The following is a 16,479-nucleotide window of genomic DNA, read 5'->3' as shown; positions in this document are numbered from 1 at the left end:
GCCCAAGGCGAAATGAGCTGCGGCATGCAGGAAAGGAAACATTTTGGGTTATCTAGATTGGTTAAATATTTCTTATCTAACATCAAATTCTGTGTTTTTACCATACACAGCGACCTTGCTACTATTAATAGCTGGGGCATGACAGTTATGCTCCTATGATGTTAATGGCACTACTGGCCCATTGACTGCCTTTGCTCAAAGATGCAACACTTTTCCTGTACCCATATTACACCTCATTGAAACCCCTCTTGCAGATAAAGAATCACAGGACACCAGTTAAATGTAAAGTGACCATAGCTTTAATTATACAATTTTCACCGACAAAACATTAACAACATCACATAATGCCTCAATCAACAACCGCAACCATGGACAAGTAATATAACTGGTTTAAACAGATCATCCAACACCCCATAAGGCCTCTCTGGACTCCTCAGTTCTTGCTTGTGGATCCAAATGAAAAGGCTGTTGACCAGACATTGTTGCTATATCAATGAAAAAAACACATTACCATGACTTATTCTTATGGTCTGAGTTTGACTGTCCTACACATTGAGGCAAAAAACTCATTTGGATCACATAACACAAGCTGCTCAAAAAAGAGGCTCTGGACAAGGCAAAGGTGCAGAAGTGTAAGAATGTTTCAGTGCAAGTGTGTTTTGTAAGTGTATGCAAAAGTGCATGTGCTTGTGTGTATGTGTAAGCGTCTGGATGTCTACAGAAATTTTTCTAATATGCTCATATGCCCCATCCATTCAAATGGGACGTGGCATCATCAGAATTATATGGAGCATTGGCCCTTAACTGAACCCCACAAATACATACTTGTCTATTTTATTTATGACTGCCCAGACTAGCCATATGTGGGAATCCAGCACTGGTCCATGGGAATCTAGAGAGGGACCTGCATGATATCTAGGCGCATAATGATGCTCCTCTCTGAGGAGACAATTTAATTACCGTATTTGCTCGATTATAAGGCGATTTTTTTTCCAGAGCAAATGCTCTGAAAAATACTCCTCGTCTTATAATCGGGTCGTCTTATAATCAGACCTCAAATAGGTCTGACTATGAGACTAAGATCCAGATCCCCTGCGGCGATGCAGGGGACCTGAATCCTCCTGTGTTATGCCCCCCCCCCCAACTTCGGAAGTTGTCTACACGAATCGCGTAGAGCTCTACACGCTGCCCGGACTAAGCACCGGGAACTCAGAAGCACCGGTAAGTTTGGAGGAGGGAGGGGGAGGGAGTGTTAAATGGGGGGCATAAGGCATTTCTGGAGGCAGAGTGCGCTCTGAAATGCCTTTTAACCCCCTTAATGCCACTCTGCCTCCAGAAATGCCTTTTAACCCTCTATACGCCATTCTGCCTCCTGAAATGCCTTATACCTCCCTATATGCCACTCTGCCCCATAATATGCCTTTTAACCCTCTAAATGCCAGAGTGGCATATAGGGGTATAAGGCAATTCTGGAGGCAGAGTGGCATATAGGGGGTCAAAAGCAATGTTCCCTCTAATTTTTCGTAGGTGGTGTGCGCAGAAAATTTCTCTTGTGCAAAAATTTTTCTAGAGCCAAAATTTTGTGCACACAATATGCTTCTGCAAATGTTAAATTTAAATTGTTATTCTATATGTTTGGTATAGCTCGCTCATGGTTAATAACACTACATTATAGTGTGATAATGTAGTATTAGTTACACAACAGTATTACTTACTGTAATGTTTTTTAAAGGTGAAATTCTGACTGCATAAGTAAATTATGAGCGAATCACGAGCGGAGGCTCCAGGCTGCATAAAGGAGAGAAAAAAATTGGGAAAAACTGTTGTCCGCAGGGGCATACCTAGAGTATTTGGCACCTGGGGCGGATCCTGTACGTGGGACCCCCCCACACACACTTTAAAACTGCATAGCTTCTATCATTAGGCAAACATTGACAGGGGTACAGCATAACTGTTATCATTATTTACTAAGGCAGACATTGACGGTGGTACAGCATAACTTCTATCATTATATACTGAGGCAAACATTGACGGTGGTACAGCATAACTGCTAACATTATATAGTGAGGCAAACATTGACAGTGGTACAGCATAACTGCTATCACTATATACTGAGGCAAACATTGACGGTGGTACAGCATAACTGCTATCATTATATACTGAGGCAAACACTGACAGTGGTACAGCAGAACATCTATCACTATATACAGAGGCACACATTGACCGTGGTACAACATAACACCTATCACTATACATTGAGCCAGACATTGACAATAATGCAGCATAACCCCAATCACTAAATACTAAGCCAAACATTGATGTGGTGTAGGCCTACCACTTTAGTGTCTGGCCTAGTATCTATCTATCAATATATATATATATATATATAGGGGTGCACCGAAATGAAAATTCTGGACCTGAAAATTTAGCATTCACCCCCCACACCTTGAAAAAAAACAAACACTTTTATTAAAAGTAACTCACCAAAATTAGACAAAAAAATCAATAACAATATATATATATATATATATATATATATATATACAAACCAAAGGGAGCGGCTGCACACTCAGAGAATTTATTAATATACACAGGCTTTTATTTGCCCAGGTGCTCCAAAAATAGCCAGATATATGAAACCAAAGAAAAAATGGGCACTCACGGGTCTTTGCAGTAAAGTGCATTAAGCACAATTTTATTTCAACCAGCACAGCCAACGTTTCGGACCACCTCCGGTCCTTTCTCAAGGCAAGTGCTGTGTGGCAAAGTGAAACAATTTATGCAGTGCAGTGATTAATGTGATAAACAACAGGAGTGGCTTACCCCACCTCTCAAACGATCATCCTGTGGGAATGAAGACTGGAATCACCAGAACAGCATGTGCATATCCCCAGTTAAACATGGTGTGTACCTAGTAAAACATCCCCATGCAACACGCGGAACCTATAACCGTTCCGTTCAATACATTGAATTTCCTTTGGTCATGTGAAATAATATAAATAAAAGAGAAACTTCTCAGTGAAATAGCAATTAAATAGTGCATATAGAATGAAAATGTGTACGTTTAAAAAATACATAGTACCATACCCCATGAATCTGTAATGGACAAAATTTAGTGAAGGCAGAGACTTCTGCAGGCTGCAAAGAAGTATTATGCATGCAATAAATAAAAACAGAACATATAGGGATTTCATAAGTGCCGCAAGCAAAAGTCCATAAAAAGGTATGATGCTCCATTTCATCGAGTATCCAAAAATGAGGAAAAAGAAACATGTTCATTTAGTCCCATTGGTGTGAGGGTGTTGAGAGTCTTGATCCAAAAGGTCTCGCGTTGAAGCAATAGCTTAGCCCTGTCACCTCCTCTTCTCAAGGGGGGGACCATATCAATGGCTACAAAGCGTAAAGAGCTCAAGTGATGTTTCTCGCTCAAAAAATGTTTAGCCACTGGCTTATCAGTTGTTCCATCTCGGAACGCTGTATTGATAGCTGACCGGTGTCCCCGGATTCTGTCCCGTAATGTCAAGTCCGTTTTTCCAATATAGCAGAGGCCACACGGGCATGTGATTTTATATACAACAAACTCTGATTTACAAGTGATATGATGATTAATGTCAAACTGCTTATTTGTATGTGGATGTTGAAATGATTTCGTTTGAGTCATGTGGCCGCAGGTAACGCAACCACTGCATTTATAGCACCCTTTTCGAGCCGGAAGTTTAGCCAACCAATTAGTGTCATAACAGTGAATAGGATCAGAGGAAACTACCATGTCTCTAATGCTTTTGCCTTTCGAATAGCTCATCTTCGGTCGCTTTTTAAATGATAAAGGAAGGCTTCTATCGTTTGTTACCAGATTCCAGTTGGTTTTGATGCCATCTGAGATATCCTTTGAAGCCATGGTATATCGCATATTGTACGTCAATCTATCAGAGTTGTTTTGTCCGATAATATTAGTAGAGATATCCTGGCCCATCGTCTTTCTAGCTCTAGTTAAACATTTTCTTAGTAAATTCTGCTCATATCCACGATATAGGAATTTGCTCTCCATCTCACTTAATTGTTGTTCCGTGTTGTCAATATTAGAATTATTTCGCAATACCCGCAGGAATTGTGCATAGGGGATGGCCTTAAACACATGTGGAGGATGACAGCTTTGTCTGTGGAGTAATGTATTTCGATCAGTAGGTTTTTTAAATAATGAAAAATGTAGTTGACGTTCAGAGATGGAGATCCTCAAATCAAGAAAATTTATAAAATCCATATTGCATTCTGATGTCATCAGAATAGGTGTGGGGAGTGAATTAATTTGGTCAACGGTCTCCAGAAATGACTGTTTGGTGCCCTTCCAAATTATGAGGCAGTCATCGATGTAGCGTTTGTACAACAAGGCTTGATCACCCAAGATATCCATCAAGTAGTCTTCTTCAAAACGATGCATATATGCATTAGCATAAGAGGGTGCCATAGATGCTCCCATAGCTGTTCCAGTGCGCTGTACGTAGAATTTATGTTCAAATTTAAAGTAATTCAAAGAAAGAGTAAGGTGTAAAAGTTCCAACAAAAACTCAACTGGCGGACCCTTGTACAGTGGATTATTGGTGATAAGTTGCTTGACAGCTTGCATGCCCAGGTCATGGGGAATCACTGTGTATAAACTGGTAACGTCCATCGTCGCCAGTTGAATTTCACCTTCTGGTAGAGATGTATTTTTGAGTATTTGTATTAATGCTTGGCTATCACGCAAGTGACTCCTGGTGTTTTGGATCGCATCTTGTAGATGGTAATCTATCCATTTACCTAATGGCTCAAGAAGTCCACCTTTTGCAGATACTATGGGTCGGCCTGGTGGCTTATGTGCATTCTTGTGAAGTTTTGGTAACGTATACAGTACTGGAATACGAGGAAAGTCTTGAATCAGAAAATTGGCTTCATCTGGAGTCAAATAACCAGCTTCTTGCCCTCGCTGAATCACTATTTTAATCATAGCTGAAAATTTCTCCGTTGGATTATACGTGAGTGTCTCATATGTTTCTGGATTCGAGAGTTGTCTTATAATTTCATCCCTGTAATCTGTATAGTTAAGGACCGCAATCCCACCACCCTTGTCAGCGGGGCGAATTACAATCTCTGGGTCAGTGGATAAAGTAGTCAATGCCTGTTTTTGTGAAATGGTTAAATTAAAATGAGTTTTACGTTGATTCCAGGGGTAATTCTCCAATTGAGTTTCTTGAACCCTCTGGAATGTGGTGAGAGAAATATTATTTGAAATAGGATCAAAAGTGCTTCTAAGTTTGAACGGATGATTCAAAATATCAGTCTTAATTTTTTTCTTATGAAAAAATTCTTTCAATCGTAGTTGTCGTCCAAATTTATACTGTTCAACCTGCCAGTCAAATTTCTTGATATAGTTAGTAGGTATGAAATTCAGACCGTATGACAGCACTTCACGTTCACTTGTAGAAAGGGAGCGATTAGAAAGATTAAAGACAGGAATTATCTCCTCGTGGATGGTTTTGTCTTTATTGGTTGATTGCCTTTTTTGCCCTCGCCTAGGTTTCCTTCTGGAGGTTCTCCTAGGGTATCCTGGCGTGTTTTTCTGGTACTCTTTATATATCCCGGTCCTTCGCCTAAAAAAGAGGTTGGAGTAATAGTGGTATTTTCTAGTCCACGGCTCGCTTGGTTCTTCTTATTAGTACCCTCTGTGTCTGAGGCTGAGGTTGAATCAACAGAACTCTGATCCACCGTGAATTGGTTTGGTTTCCTAATTTTATATGGATATTGACGAAATCTTCGAGCTGGTGAAGGATTCTCCATTTTATTCCCTAACCAACGATATACTCTGTGTCTATCATAATCTTCATTCACTTTGGAAAGCTTCTGTCTTTTAAACCTTAGTAGATCACTGCGATAGGAATCCAGTTGTTGTTGTAGAGTGGTTATGGTAGTTGCATCAAATTTGGTGATAATATCCATTTGTGCGGTCTCAAAGTCTAAGAGTTGTTTACGAACTTGCTGTAATTCCTCTTGTACATCCTCCATGATGATTACCATCAAATCTAGGGAACATTTGTTAAGTAATGCTATCCATTTTCTACACACCTCAGGTTTATGTCGTCCGAGTGTGGGAACATTGTGGATCCGAAATCCCCTTGGAATCCTCTTTGCTCGATAATAATCTGACAAAAACAGACCGTGCATATCCAGATCTATTTCTCTCTTTTTTAATCTGTTTAGCTCTTGTGACACATCTTTTTCTGTAGTTGTGGAAGGGTAATCCGTATTAGTAGTCTGCCATAGTACCCTAGCCACCTGTTCTTCAGTAATTAATAGAGTCTCTGCATAGTCAAGATGAGCTCCAGCCCGTTGTTCAAAATCTTCCATCATGTGGTATGGTCCAGGTCGTAGAGGTAGAGTAAAGGGTCTCCAGAGGTGCTGTTTATCTTTAAGCCAAAAAAGTGTATGCAAAAAAATCTTTAAATATATTTAAGAGGTGCCAGACCACTGACCGCGCCACCGGTCTTTACATTCAATATACACAAACCAAAGGGAGCGGCTGCACACTCAGAGAATTTATTAATATACACAGGCTTTTATTTGCCCAGGTGCTCCAAAAATAGCCAGATATATGAAACCAAAGAAAAAATGGGCACTCACGGGTCTTTGCAGTAAAGTGCATTAAGCACAATTTTATTTCAACCAGCACAGCCAACGTTTCGGACCACCTCCGGTCCTTTCGCAAGGCAAGTGCTGTGTGGCAAAGTGAAACAATTTATGCAGTGCAGTGATTAATGTGATAAACAACAGGAGTGGCTTACCCCACCTCTCAAACGATCATCCTGTGGGAATGAAGACTGGAATCACCAGAACAGCATGTGCATATCCCCAGTTAAACATGGTGTGTACCTAGTACACCGGAGTTTGTTGTATATAAAATCACATGCCCGTGTGGCCTCTGCTATATTGGAAAAACGGACTTGACATTACGGGACAGAATCCGGGGACACCGGTCAGCTATCAATACAGCGTTCCGAGATGGAACAACTGATAAGCCAGTGGCTAAACATTTTTTGAGCGAGAAACATCACTTGAGCTCTTTACGCTTTGTAGCCATTGATATGGTCCCCCCCTTGAGAAGAGGAGGTGACAGGGCTAAGCTATTGCTTCAACGCGAGACCTTTTGGATCAAGACTCTCAACACCCTCACACCAATGGGACTAAATGAACATGTTTCTTTTTCCTCATTTTTGGATACTCGATGAAATGGAGCATCATACCTTTTTATGGACTTTTGCTTGCGGCACTTATGAAATCCCTATATGTTCTGTTTTTATTTATTGCATGCATAATACTTCTTTGCAGCCTGCAGAAGTCTCTGCCTTCACTAAATTTTGTCCATTACAGATTCATGGGGTATGGTACTATGTATTTTTTAAACGTACACATTTTCATTCTATATGCACTATTTAATTGCTATTTCACTGAGAAGTTTCTCTTTTATTTATATTATTTCACATGACCAAAGGAAATTCAATGTATTGAACGGAACGGTTATAGGTTCCGCGTGTTGCATGGGGATGTTTTACTAGGTACACACCATGTTTAACTGGGGATATGCACATGCTGTTCTGGTGATTCCAGTCTTCATTCCCACAGGATGATCGTTTGAGAGGTGGGGTAAGCCACTCCTGTTGTTTATCACATTAATCACTGCACTGCATAAATTGTTTCACTTTGCCACACAGCACTTGCCTTGAGAAAGGACCGGAGGTGGTCCGAAACGTTGGCTGTGCTGGTTGAAATAAAATTGTGCTTAATGCACTTTACTGCAAAGACCCGTGAGTGCCCATTTTTTCTTTGGTTTCATATATCTGGCTATTTTTGGAGCACCTGGGCAAATAAAAGCCTGTGTATATTAATAAATTCTCTGAGTGTGCAGCCGCTCCCTTTGGTTTGTGTATATTGAATGTAAAGACCGGTGGCGCGGTCAGTGGTCTGGCACCTCTTAAATATATTTAAAGATTTTTTTGCATACACTTTTTTGGCTTAAAGATAAACAGCACCTCTGGAGACCCTTTACTCTACCTCTACGACCTGGACCATACCACATGATGGAAGATTTTGAACAACGGGCTGGAGCTCATCTTGACTATGCAGAGACTCTATTAATTACTGAAGAACAGGTGGCTAGGGTACTATGGCAGACTACTAATACGGATTACCCTTCCACAACTACAGAAAAAGATGTGTCACAAGAGCTAAACAGATTAAAAAAGAGAGAAATAGATCTGGATATGCACGGTCTGTTTTTGTCAGATTATTATCGAGCAAAGAGGATTCCAAGGGGATTTCGGATCCACAATGTTCCCACACTCGGACGACATAAACCTGAGGTGTGTAGAAAATGGATAGCATTACTTAACAAATGTTCCCTAGATTTGATGGTAATCATCATGGAGGATGTACAAGAGGAATTACAGCAAGTTCGTAAACAACTCTTAGACTTTGAGACCGCACAAATGGATATTATCACCAAATTTGATGCAACTACCATAACCACTCTACAACAACAACTGGATTCCTATCGCAGTGATCTACTAAGGTTTAAAAGACAGAAGCTTTCCAAAGTGAATGAAGATTATGATAGACACAGAGTATATCGTTGGTTAGGGAATAAAATGGAGAATCCTTCACCAGCTCGAAGATTTCGTCAATATCCATATAAAATTAGGAAACCAAACCAATTCACGGTGGATCAGAGTTCTGTTGATTCAACCTCAGCCTCAGACACAGAGGGTACTAATAAGAAGAACCAAGCGAGCCGTGGACTAGAAAATACCACTATTACTCCAACCTCTTTTTTAGGCGAAGGACCGGGATATATAAAGAGTACCAGAAAAACACGCCAGGATACCCTAGGAGAACCTCCAGAAGGAAACCTAGGCGAGGGCAAAAAAGGCAATCAACCAATAAAGACAAAACCATCCACGAGGAGATAATTCCTGTCTTTAATCTTTCTAATCGCTCCCTTTCTACAAGTGAACGTGAAGTGCTGTCATACGGTCTGAATTTCATACCTACTAACTATATCAAGAAATTTGACTGGCAGGTTGAACAGTATAAATTTGGACGACAACTACGATTGAAAGAATTTTTTCATAAGAAAAAAATTAAGACTGATATTTTGAATCATCCGTTCAAACTTAGAAGCACTTTTGATCCTATTTCAAATAATATTTCTCTCACCACATTCCAGAGGGTTCAAGAAACTCAATTGGAGAATTACCCCTGGAATCAACGTAAAACTCATTTTAATTTAACCATTTCACAAAAACAGGCATTGACTACTTTATCCACTGACCCAGAGATTGTAATTCGCCCCGCTGACAAGGGTGGTGGGATTGCGGTCCTTAACTATACAGATTACAGGGATGAAATTATAAGACAACTCTCGAATCCAGAAACATATGAGACACTCACGTATAATCCAACGGAGAAATTTTCAGCTATGATTAAAATAGTGATTCAGCGAGGGCAAGAAGCTGGTTATTTGACTCCAGATGAAGCCAATTTTCTGATTCAAGACTTTCCTCGTATTCCAGTACTGTATACGTTACCAAAACTTCACAAGAATGCACATAAGCCACCAGGCCGACCCATAGTATCTGCAAAAGGTGGACTTCTTGAGCCATTAGGTAAATGGATAGATTACCATCTACAAGATGCGATCCAAAACACCAGGAGTCACTTGCGTGATAGCCAAGCATTAATACAAATACTCAAAAATACATCTCTACCAGAAGGTGAAATTCAACTGGCGACGATGGACGTTACCAGTTTATACACAGTGATTCCCCATGACCTGGGCATGCAAGCTGTCAAGCAACTTATCACCAATAATCCACTGTACAAGGGTCCGCCAGTTGAGTTTTTGTTGGAACTTTTACACCTTACTCTTTCTTTGAATTACTTTAAATTTGAACATAAATTCTACGTACAGCGCACTGGAACAGCTATGGGAGCATCTATGGCACCCTCTTATGCTAATGCATATATGCATCGTTTTGAAGAAGACTACTTGATGGATATCTTGGGTGATCAAGCCTTGTTGTACAAACGCTACATCGATGACTGCCTCATAATTTGGAAGGGCACCAAACAGTCATTTCTGGAGACCGTTGACCAAATTAATTCACTCCCCACACCTATTCTGATGACATCAGAATGCAATATGGATTTTATAAATTTTCTTGATTTGAGGATCTCCATCTCTGAACGTCAACTACATTTTTCATTATTTAAAAAACCTACTGATCGAAATACATTACTCCACAGACAAAGCTGTCATCCTCCACATGTGTTTAAGGCCATCCCCTATGCACAATTCCTGCGGGTATTGCGAAATAATTCTAATATTGACAACACGGAACAACAATTAAGTGAGATGGAGAGCAAATTCCTATATCGTGGATATGAGCAGAATTTACTAAGAAAATGTTTAACTAGAGCTAGAAAGACGATGGGCCAGGATATCTCTACTAATATTATCGGACAAAAAAACTCTGATAGATTGACGTACAATATGCGATATACCATGGCTTCAAAGGATATCTCAGATGGCATCAAAACCAACTGGAATCTGGTAACAAACGATAGAAGCCTTCCTTTATGTCACGCACAGCGTAGAGTATGACCTGAAATCAGGCGGAACAGCGTGTGCAAGTCCAATAGACAGAACCACAAAGTCCAGCACAGAATAGCCAAAGAGCAAGCCGAGGTCAGGAAGCCAGAAGTCAGGATCGTTGCAGGGTAAGCTGAGGTCAGGAAGCCAGAAGTCAGAATAGTCGTAATGTAAGCCGGAGTCAGAAGCCAGGAATCAATAACAGGATACGCGTACTGAGATGACACTATACAAGATAGGTACAACCATCAGAAGGCAAGGCTGAGTGTTTCTGAGGCTCTTAAATAGGCAGAGGAAGTCCAGGCATCAATTACAGAATTCCCGCCAAAAATTCAAAGTGTCGTTACGTCACTTCCGGTTCGCGGCCATCTTGGGATTGGCAGAACGTAAAACTCTAAAAGGAGCCGTAGTACCGGCTGGCGCCACTAGGTGGCGTGCAGCGGATCGCGTGCACGCAGCAGGACCGGACCTGGCTCCAACACAGGACGACCGACGCGTGGAGCCGCGAGGTCTTCCCCTCCCTCGCGGCGGCTGAGGCTGTCTCGGAGAGGCGGGAGGTCTCCCTCTTCTCCGCGGCGGTTGCGGCTCCTGCGGCAAGGCGGGAGATCTCCCCCTCTTCCGCGGCGGCTGCCGTGTAGAGGCGGGAGGTCTCCCTCTTTTCCGCGGCGGTTGCAGCTGCTGCGGTACGGTGGGGGGTCTCCCTCTTCTCCGTGGCGGCTGCGGTTGCCGCGGCACGGTGGGAGGTCTCCCCCTTCTTCCCGGCGGCTGCCGGGCCAGGTATGTGACAGTACCCCCCCTCGAAGGGGCGGCCACCGGACGACCCTTGGCAAGGCCAACCCGTCTCCTGGCGAGGAAGACCCGTACCAGACGAGGAGCGTTGAGACGAGCCGCGGGTACCCAGGAACGACTCTCTGGACCAAGACCTCTCCAGTGGATCAGATACTGCACGCTCCCTTGTTGTCTGCGAGTGGCCAGAATCATCTGAGGAAAACGCCGAGGTGGATCAGCACCAGAAGTATCCGTAATAGTAGGTCTTGTGGTAGTAAACCGATTACACACCAGAGGCTTCAGAAGCGAAACGTGAAAGACCCGTGGAATCCGAAGGGTGCGAGGTAAGAGGAGTTCGTATGCTACTGGATTGATCCGACGAAGAATAGGAAAAGGACCAATAAAACGTGGAGCCAACTTCATGGAAGGAACCCTGAGTTTGAGATACCGGGTAGACAACCAGACCCTCTCTCCAGGCAAATACGCGGGAGCACTGGAGCGTCTTTTGTTTGCCTGATGCTCCTGACGCCTGCCCGCCTGTTGCAAAGTCTCTAATACTGAAGACCATGTGGACCGTATGGTAGCCAATCTTTCCTGTAATTCCGGAACCGCAGAGGCAGGGAACGTTCCGGGAAAAGACTGTGGATGCAGACCATACAAACAGAAGAATGACGACACTCCAGTGGACTCCTGTACGGCGTTGTTGCGGGCAAACTCAGCGAAGGGTAGCAGATTAACCCAATTGTCCTGGTGGTTATTGACAAACAGGCGTAAATATTGCTCCAAGTGTTGATTAGCCCTCTCCGCTGCTCCGTTGGACTGTGGATGATACGCGGACGAGAATGCCAGAGTAATACCCAAGGCCTTAGTGAATTCACGCCAGAAGCGTGCTATGAATTGTGAACCTCGGTCGGAGACAATCTCGGTGGGTAATCCATGGAGACGGACGATCTCGCGTATGAAAACTTCGGCCAACATGGCAGCAGAGGGCAGTTTCTTCAACGGTATCATATGAGCCATCTTGGAAAAGCGATCAACAACCATAAGGATTACGGTATGACCTCTGGAGTTCGGTAAGTCCACAATGAAATCCATGGCTATGTGCGTCCACGGAGTCGAAGGAAGAGGTAGAGGGTGCAACAGGCCAGCAGGCCGTCTCTTGGAAGACTTATTAGCTGCACACTTGGTACAGGACTGGACGAATAGGACAGTGTCTCTGGCCCAATTCGGCCACCAAAAAGTTCTGGACACGAGCTCCTTAGTGCGTGTAATTCCTGGATGTCCCGCCGTTCTGGAACCATGAGAAAGACGGAGAACTCGAGACCGGAAACGAACAGGAACAAACAGCTTGCCGACAGGTAGAGACACTGGAGCTTGAGTCTGCATACTGGCAATACGATCCAATAAGGGAGTACGACAGGTAAGTCGGATAGCAGCCATGACTTTGGTCGCCGGAACGATTGACTCGGGTTCGTGACGCTCTTCTTCAGGAAACGTGTGCATGCGAGAGAGAGCGTCCGCCTTGGTATTCTTGGATCCTGGGCGGTAGGTCAAAACAAAAGGAAATCGTGACAGGAATAACGACCATCTTGCTTGCCGAGGATTGAGACATTTTGCGGTCTCGATGTACTGTAGGTTCTTATGATCCGTTAAGATCAAAGTAGGAACTTGTGCCCCCTCCAACAGATGTCGCCACTCTTCTAGGGCCAGTATAACCGCCAACAGTTCCTTGTTGCCGATATCATAATTCCTCTCCGCAGACGAAAATCTCCTGGAGAAGAAACCACACGGGTGTAGTGGCCCACTATACGAGGCCCTCTGGGATAGGACAGCACCCACACCCGTCTCTGATGCATCCACCTCCAGAACGAACGGTAAAAGGGGATCTGGATGTCGCAGTACCGGAGCAGTGGTAAATCTCTCTCTCAACTGGTCAAAAGCGGAGACGGCAGCGGGTGGCCATTCAATGGTATTGGCCCCTTTCTTGGTCAGGGCCGTCAGAGGAGCGGCAATCTTAGAATAGTCTCTGATAAAACGTCTGTAATAGTTCGCAAACCCCAGGAAGCGTTGCAGCGGTTTCAGACCCACAGGCTGCGGCCAATCCTAGATAGCCCTTACTTTAGCTGGGTCCATCTCAAACCCCTCCGGGGTAATGACATACCCCAAGAATAAGACCTTACGGACCTCGAACTCGCATTTCTCCAGCTTGGCGTACAGACCATGTTGCCGTAGTCGGTGTAGTACTTCAGCTACTTGTGTACGATGAGTTGTGAGATCCGAAGAATAAATCAAAATGTCATCTAGATACACAACGACAAATTGTTGCAGGAAATCTCTGAGACAGTCATTGATGAACTCCTGGAAGACAGCTGGCGCATTGCATAACCCGAAAGGCATCACTGTATACTCGTAATGTCCCGACCTTGTGTTAAAAGCCGTCTTCCACTCATCGTCGGCACGAATTCTAACAAGGTTATAAGCCCCCCGAAGATCCAGTTTGGTATAGATGGTGGCTCCGCGCAAACGGTCAAACAGTTCAGAAATCAATGGAATGGGGTAGGTGTTACGTCTTGTAATCCTGTTAAGCCCCCTGTAGTCGATACATGGACGGAGCTCTCCATTCTTCTTCTTTACAAAAAAAAATCCTGCTCCTGCGGGCGACGTGGATCGGCGAATAAATCCCCGACGAAGATTCTCCTCAATATATGACTCCATAGCTTTAGTCTCCGGAACAGAGAGCGGATAAACCCGACCTCTGGGTGGCATGGTACCAGGAAGCAGATCGATGGGACAATCATAAGGTCGGTGCGGAGGTAGTTTCTCCGCCTCCCTCTTATCGAAAACGTCCGCAAAACACCGATACGGCTCAGGCAGAAGTGAAGTCCCGATGGAGTTCAGAGTCACCGATGTGGTTTTCAAGGGTAAGAGGCAATGATCCTTACAGGAACTGCTCCAGGCCGTAATTTGGTTGGTACACCAGTCAATGGAGGGGTTGTGACTACGCAGCCAAGGATACCCCAATATAATCGGAACAGACGGGGAACGGACGAGCAACAACTGCAACGGTTCGCTGTGAACCACTCCCACAGAGAGGGTAAGTGGAGTCGTGTGAAGAGTTATGTGCTCTTGAAGAAGAGGCCTCCCGTCGATAGCCTCCACGGATAACGGATTGGGTAGGGAAAGGGTGGGAACCCGAAACCGGCTACAAAACTCGGAGTCAATAAAGTTGCCGGCAGCGCCGGAATCCAGGAAGGCCAAGGTGTTCACGGCACCCCTAGGCCAGACTAGTCGAACCGGAACCGTCATGCGTGTGATCTTGGTTTCAGGGGATGGTCTAATCACACCTATAGTAGGTCCCCTCAGCCTACCTAGGTGCGGGCGTTTCCCGGCCTCTTAGAACAGTTCTTGAGAAAATGCCCCGATAAGCCACAATATAGGCATAATCCCTCTCTTCTCCTCCTACTTTTCTCGTGTACAGAAAGTTTGGCTGCCCCCAGCTGCATAGGTTCCTCCGCAGGATCTGACAAGGTGGGTGAGGACGAAACTCGGGAGAAACAACGTACAGGGTCCCTTACTCCCCTCTCTGGTCGTTTCAGGCTCTCACGTTGAGCCTGTCTTTCACGAAGACGCAAGTCCACCTGAGAGACGTACTGTATTACTGCATCCAGGTCCGTAGGAAGGTCTCTAGCCGCGATCTCATCCTTGAGGGATTCAGATAGTCCATTCAGGAATGCGGCGACTAAAGCCTCATTAGTCCAGTTGACCTCCGCCATCAGGGTGCAGCATTCGATGGAATATTCCTGAAGAGAACGGGAACCTTGACGGATAGAGAACAGGGATGCGGATGCCGTACTCCTCCTTCCAGGAACGTCAAACACCGAACGCAGACTTGAGATGAATTCTGAGTAGGACCGAACTGGGGGAGCATTTCTCTCCCATAGTGGAGAGGCCCAAGCCAGTGCCTTGTCCGAGAGTAACGAAATCACATAGCCCACCTTAGCCCGTTCCGTAGGGAAGGCATAAGGTGAAAGTTCAAAATGTATCTCGCACTGGTTCAGGAACCCTCTGCATGCTGCAGGCTCGCCATCATAACGTTGGGGAGGAGGTAGATGAGCGGGAACCGTATGAATAGGTGCAGACGGTGGTGGATGAACCGCAATAGGCGGAGGACCTTGTAGCGCTGGATCGGTGCGTTGCAACAACGTCTGGAGGGCTTGGGCAAACTGATCCAGACGGTGATCCATCCCATCCAAACGATCCTCCGTGGAGCTCTGCTGTCCTACCGATGCAGGTCTCATATTGGCCTTCTGATTCTGTCACGCACAGCGTAGAGTATGACCTGAAATCAGGCGGAACAGCGTGTGCAAGTCCAATAGACAGAACCACAAAGTCCAGCACAGAATAGCCAAAGAGCAAGCCGAGGTCAGGAAGCCAGAAGTCAGGATCGTTGCAGGGTAAGCCGAGGTCAGGAAGCCAGAAGTCAGAATAGTCGTAATGTAAGCCGGAGTCAGAAGCCAGGAATCAATAACAGGATACGCGTACTGAGATGACACTATACAAGATAGGTACAACCATCAGAAGGCAAGGCTGAGTGTTTCTGAGGCTCTTAAATAGGCAGAGGAAGTCCAGGCATCAATTACAGAATTCCCGCCAAAAATTCAAAGTGTCGTTACGTCACTTCCGGTTCGCGGCCATCTTGGGATTGGCAGAACGTAAAACTCTAAAAGGAGCCGTAGTACCGGCTGGCGCCACTAGATCGCGTGCACGCAGCAGGACCGGACCTGGCTCCAACACAGGACGACCGACGCGTGGAGCCGCGAGGTCTTCCCCTCCCTCGCGGCGGCTGAGGCTGTCTCGGAGAGGCGGGAGGTCTCCCTCTTCTCCGCGGCGGTTGCGGCTCCTGCGGCAAGGCGGGAGGTCTCCCCCTCTTCCGCGGCGGCTGCCGTGTAGAGGCGGGAGGTCTCCCTCTTTTCCGCGGCGGTTGCAGCTGCTGCGGTACGGTGGGGGGTCTCCCTCTTCTCCGTGGCGGCTGC

The 16,479-nt window shown here is 44.9% G+C and overlaps 1 protein-coding gene across 1 annotated transcript in view; it reads left to right on the top strand.

Annotated features, from left to right (window-relative positions):
* PPP1R17 (protein phosphatase 1 regulatory subunit 17) overlaps positions 1 to 16,479 on the top strand; it is a 34,678-nt gene that overhangs the window by 9,541 nt on the left and 8,658 nt on the right. The window lies entirely within an intron of this gene.

The sequence above is a fragment of the Spea bombifrons genome, chromosome 5, assembly GCF_027358695.1.
Source record: "Spea bombifrons isolate aSpeBom1 chromosome 5, aSpeBom1.2.pri, whole genome shotgun sequence".
Taxonomy (NCBI): domain Eukaryota; kingdom Metazoa; phylum Chordata; class Amphibia; order Anura; family Pelobatidae; genus Spea; species Spea bombifrons.
The sequence above is the reverse complement of the archived record's forward strand: the minus strand, read 5'-3'. Positions and strand labels throughout refer to the sequence as shown.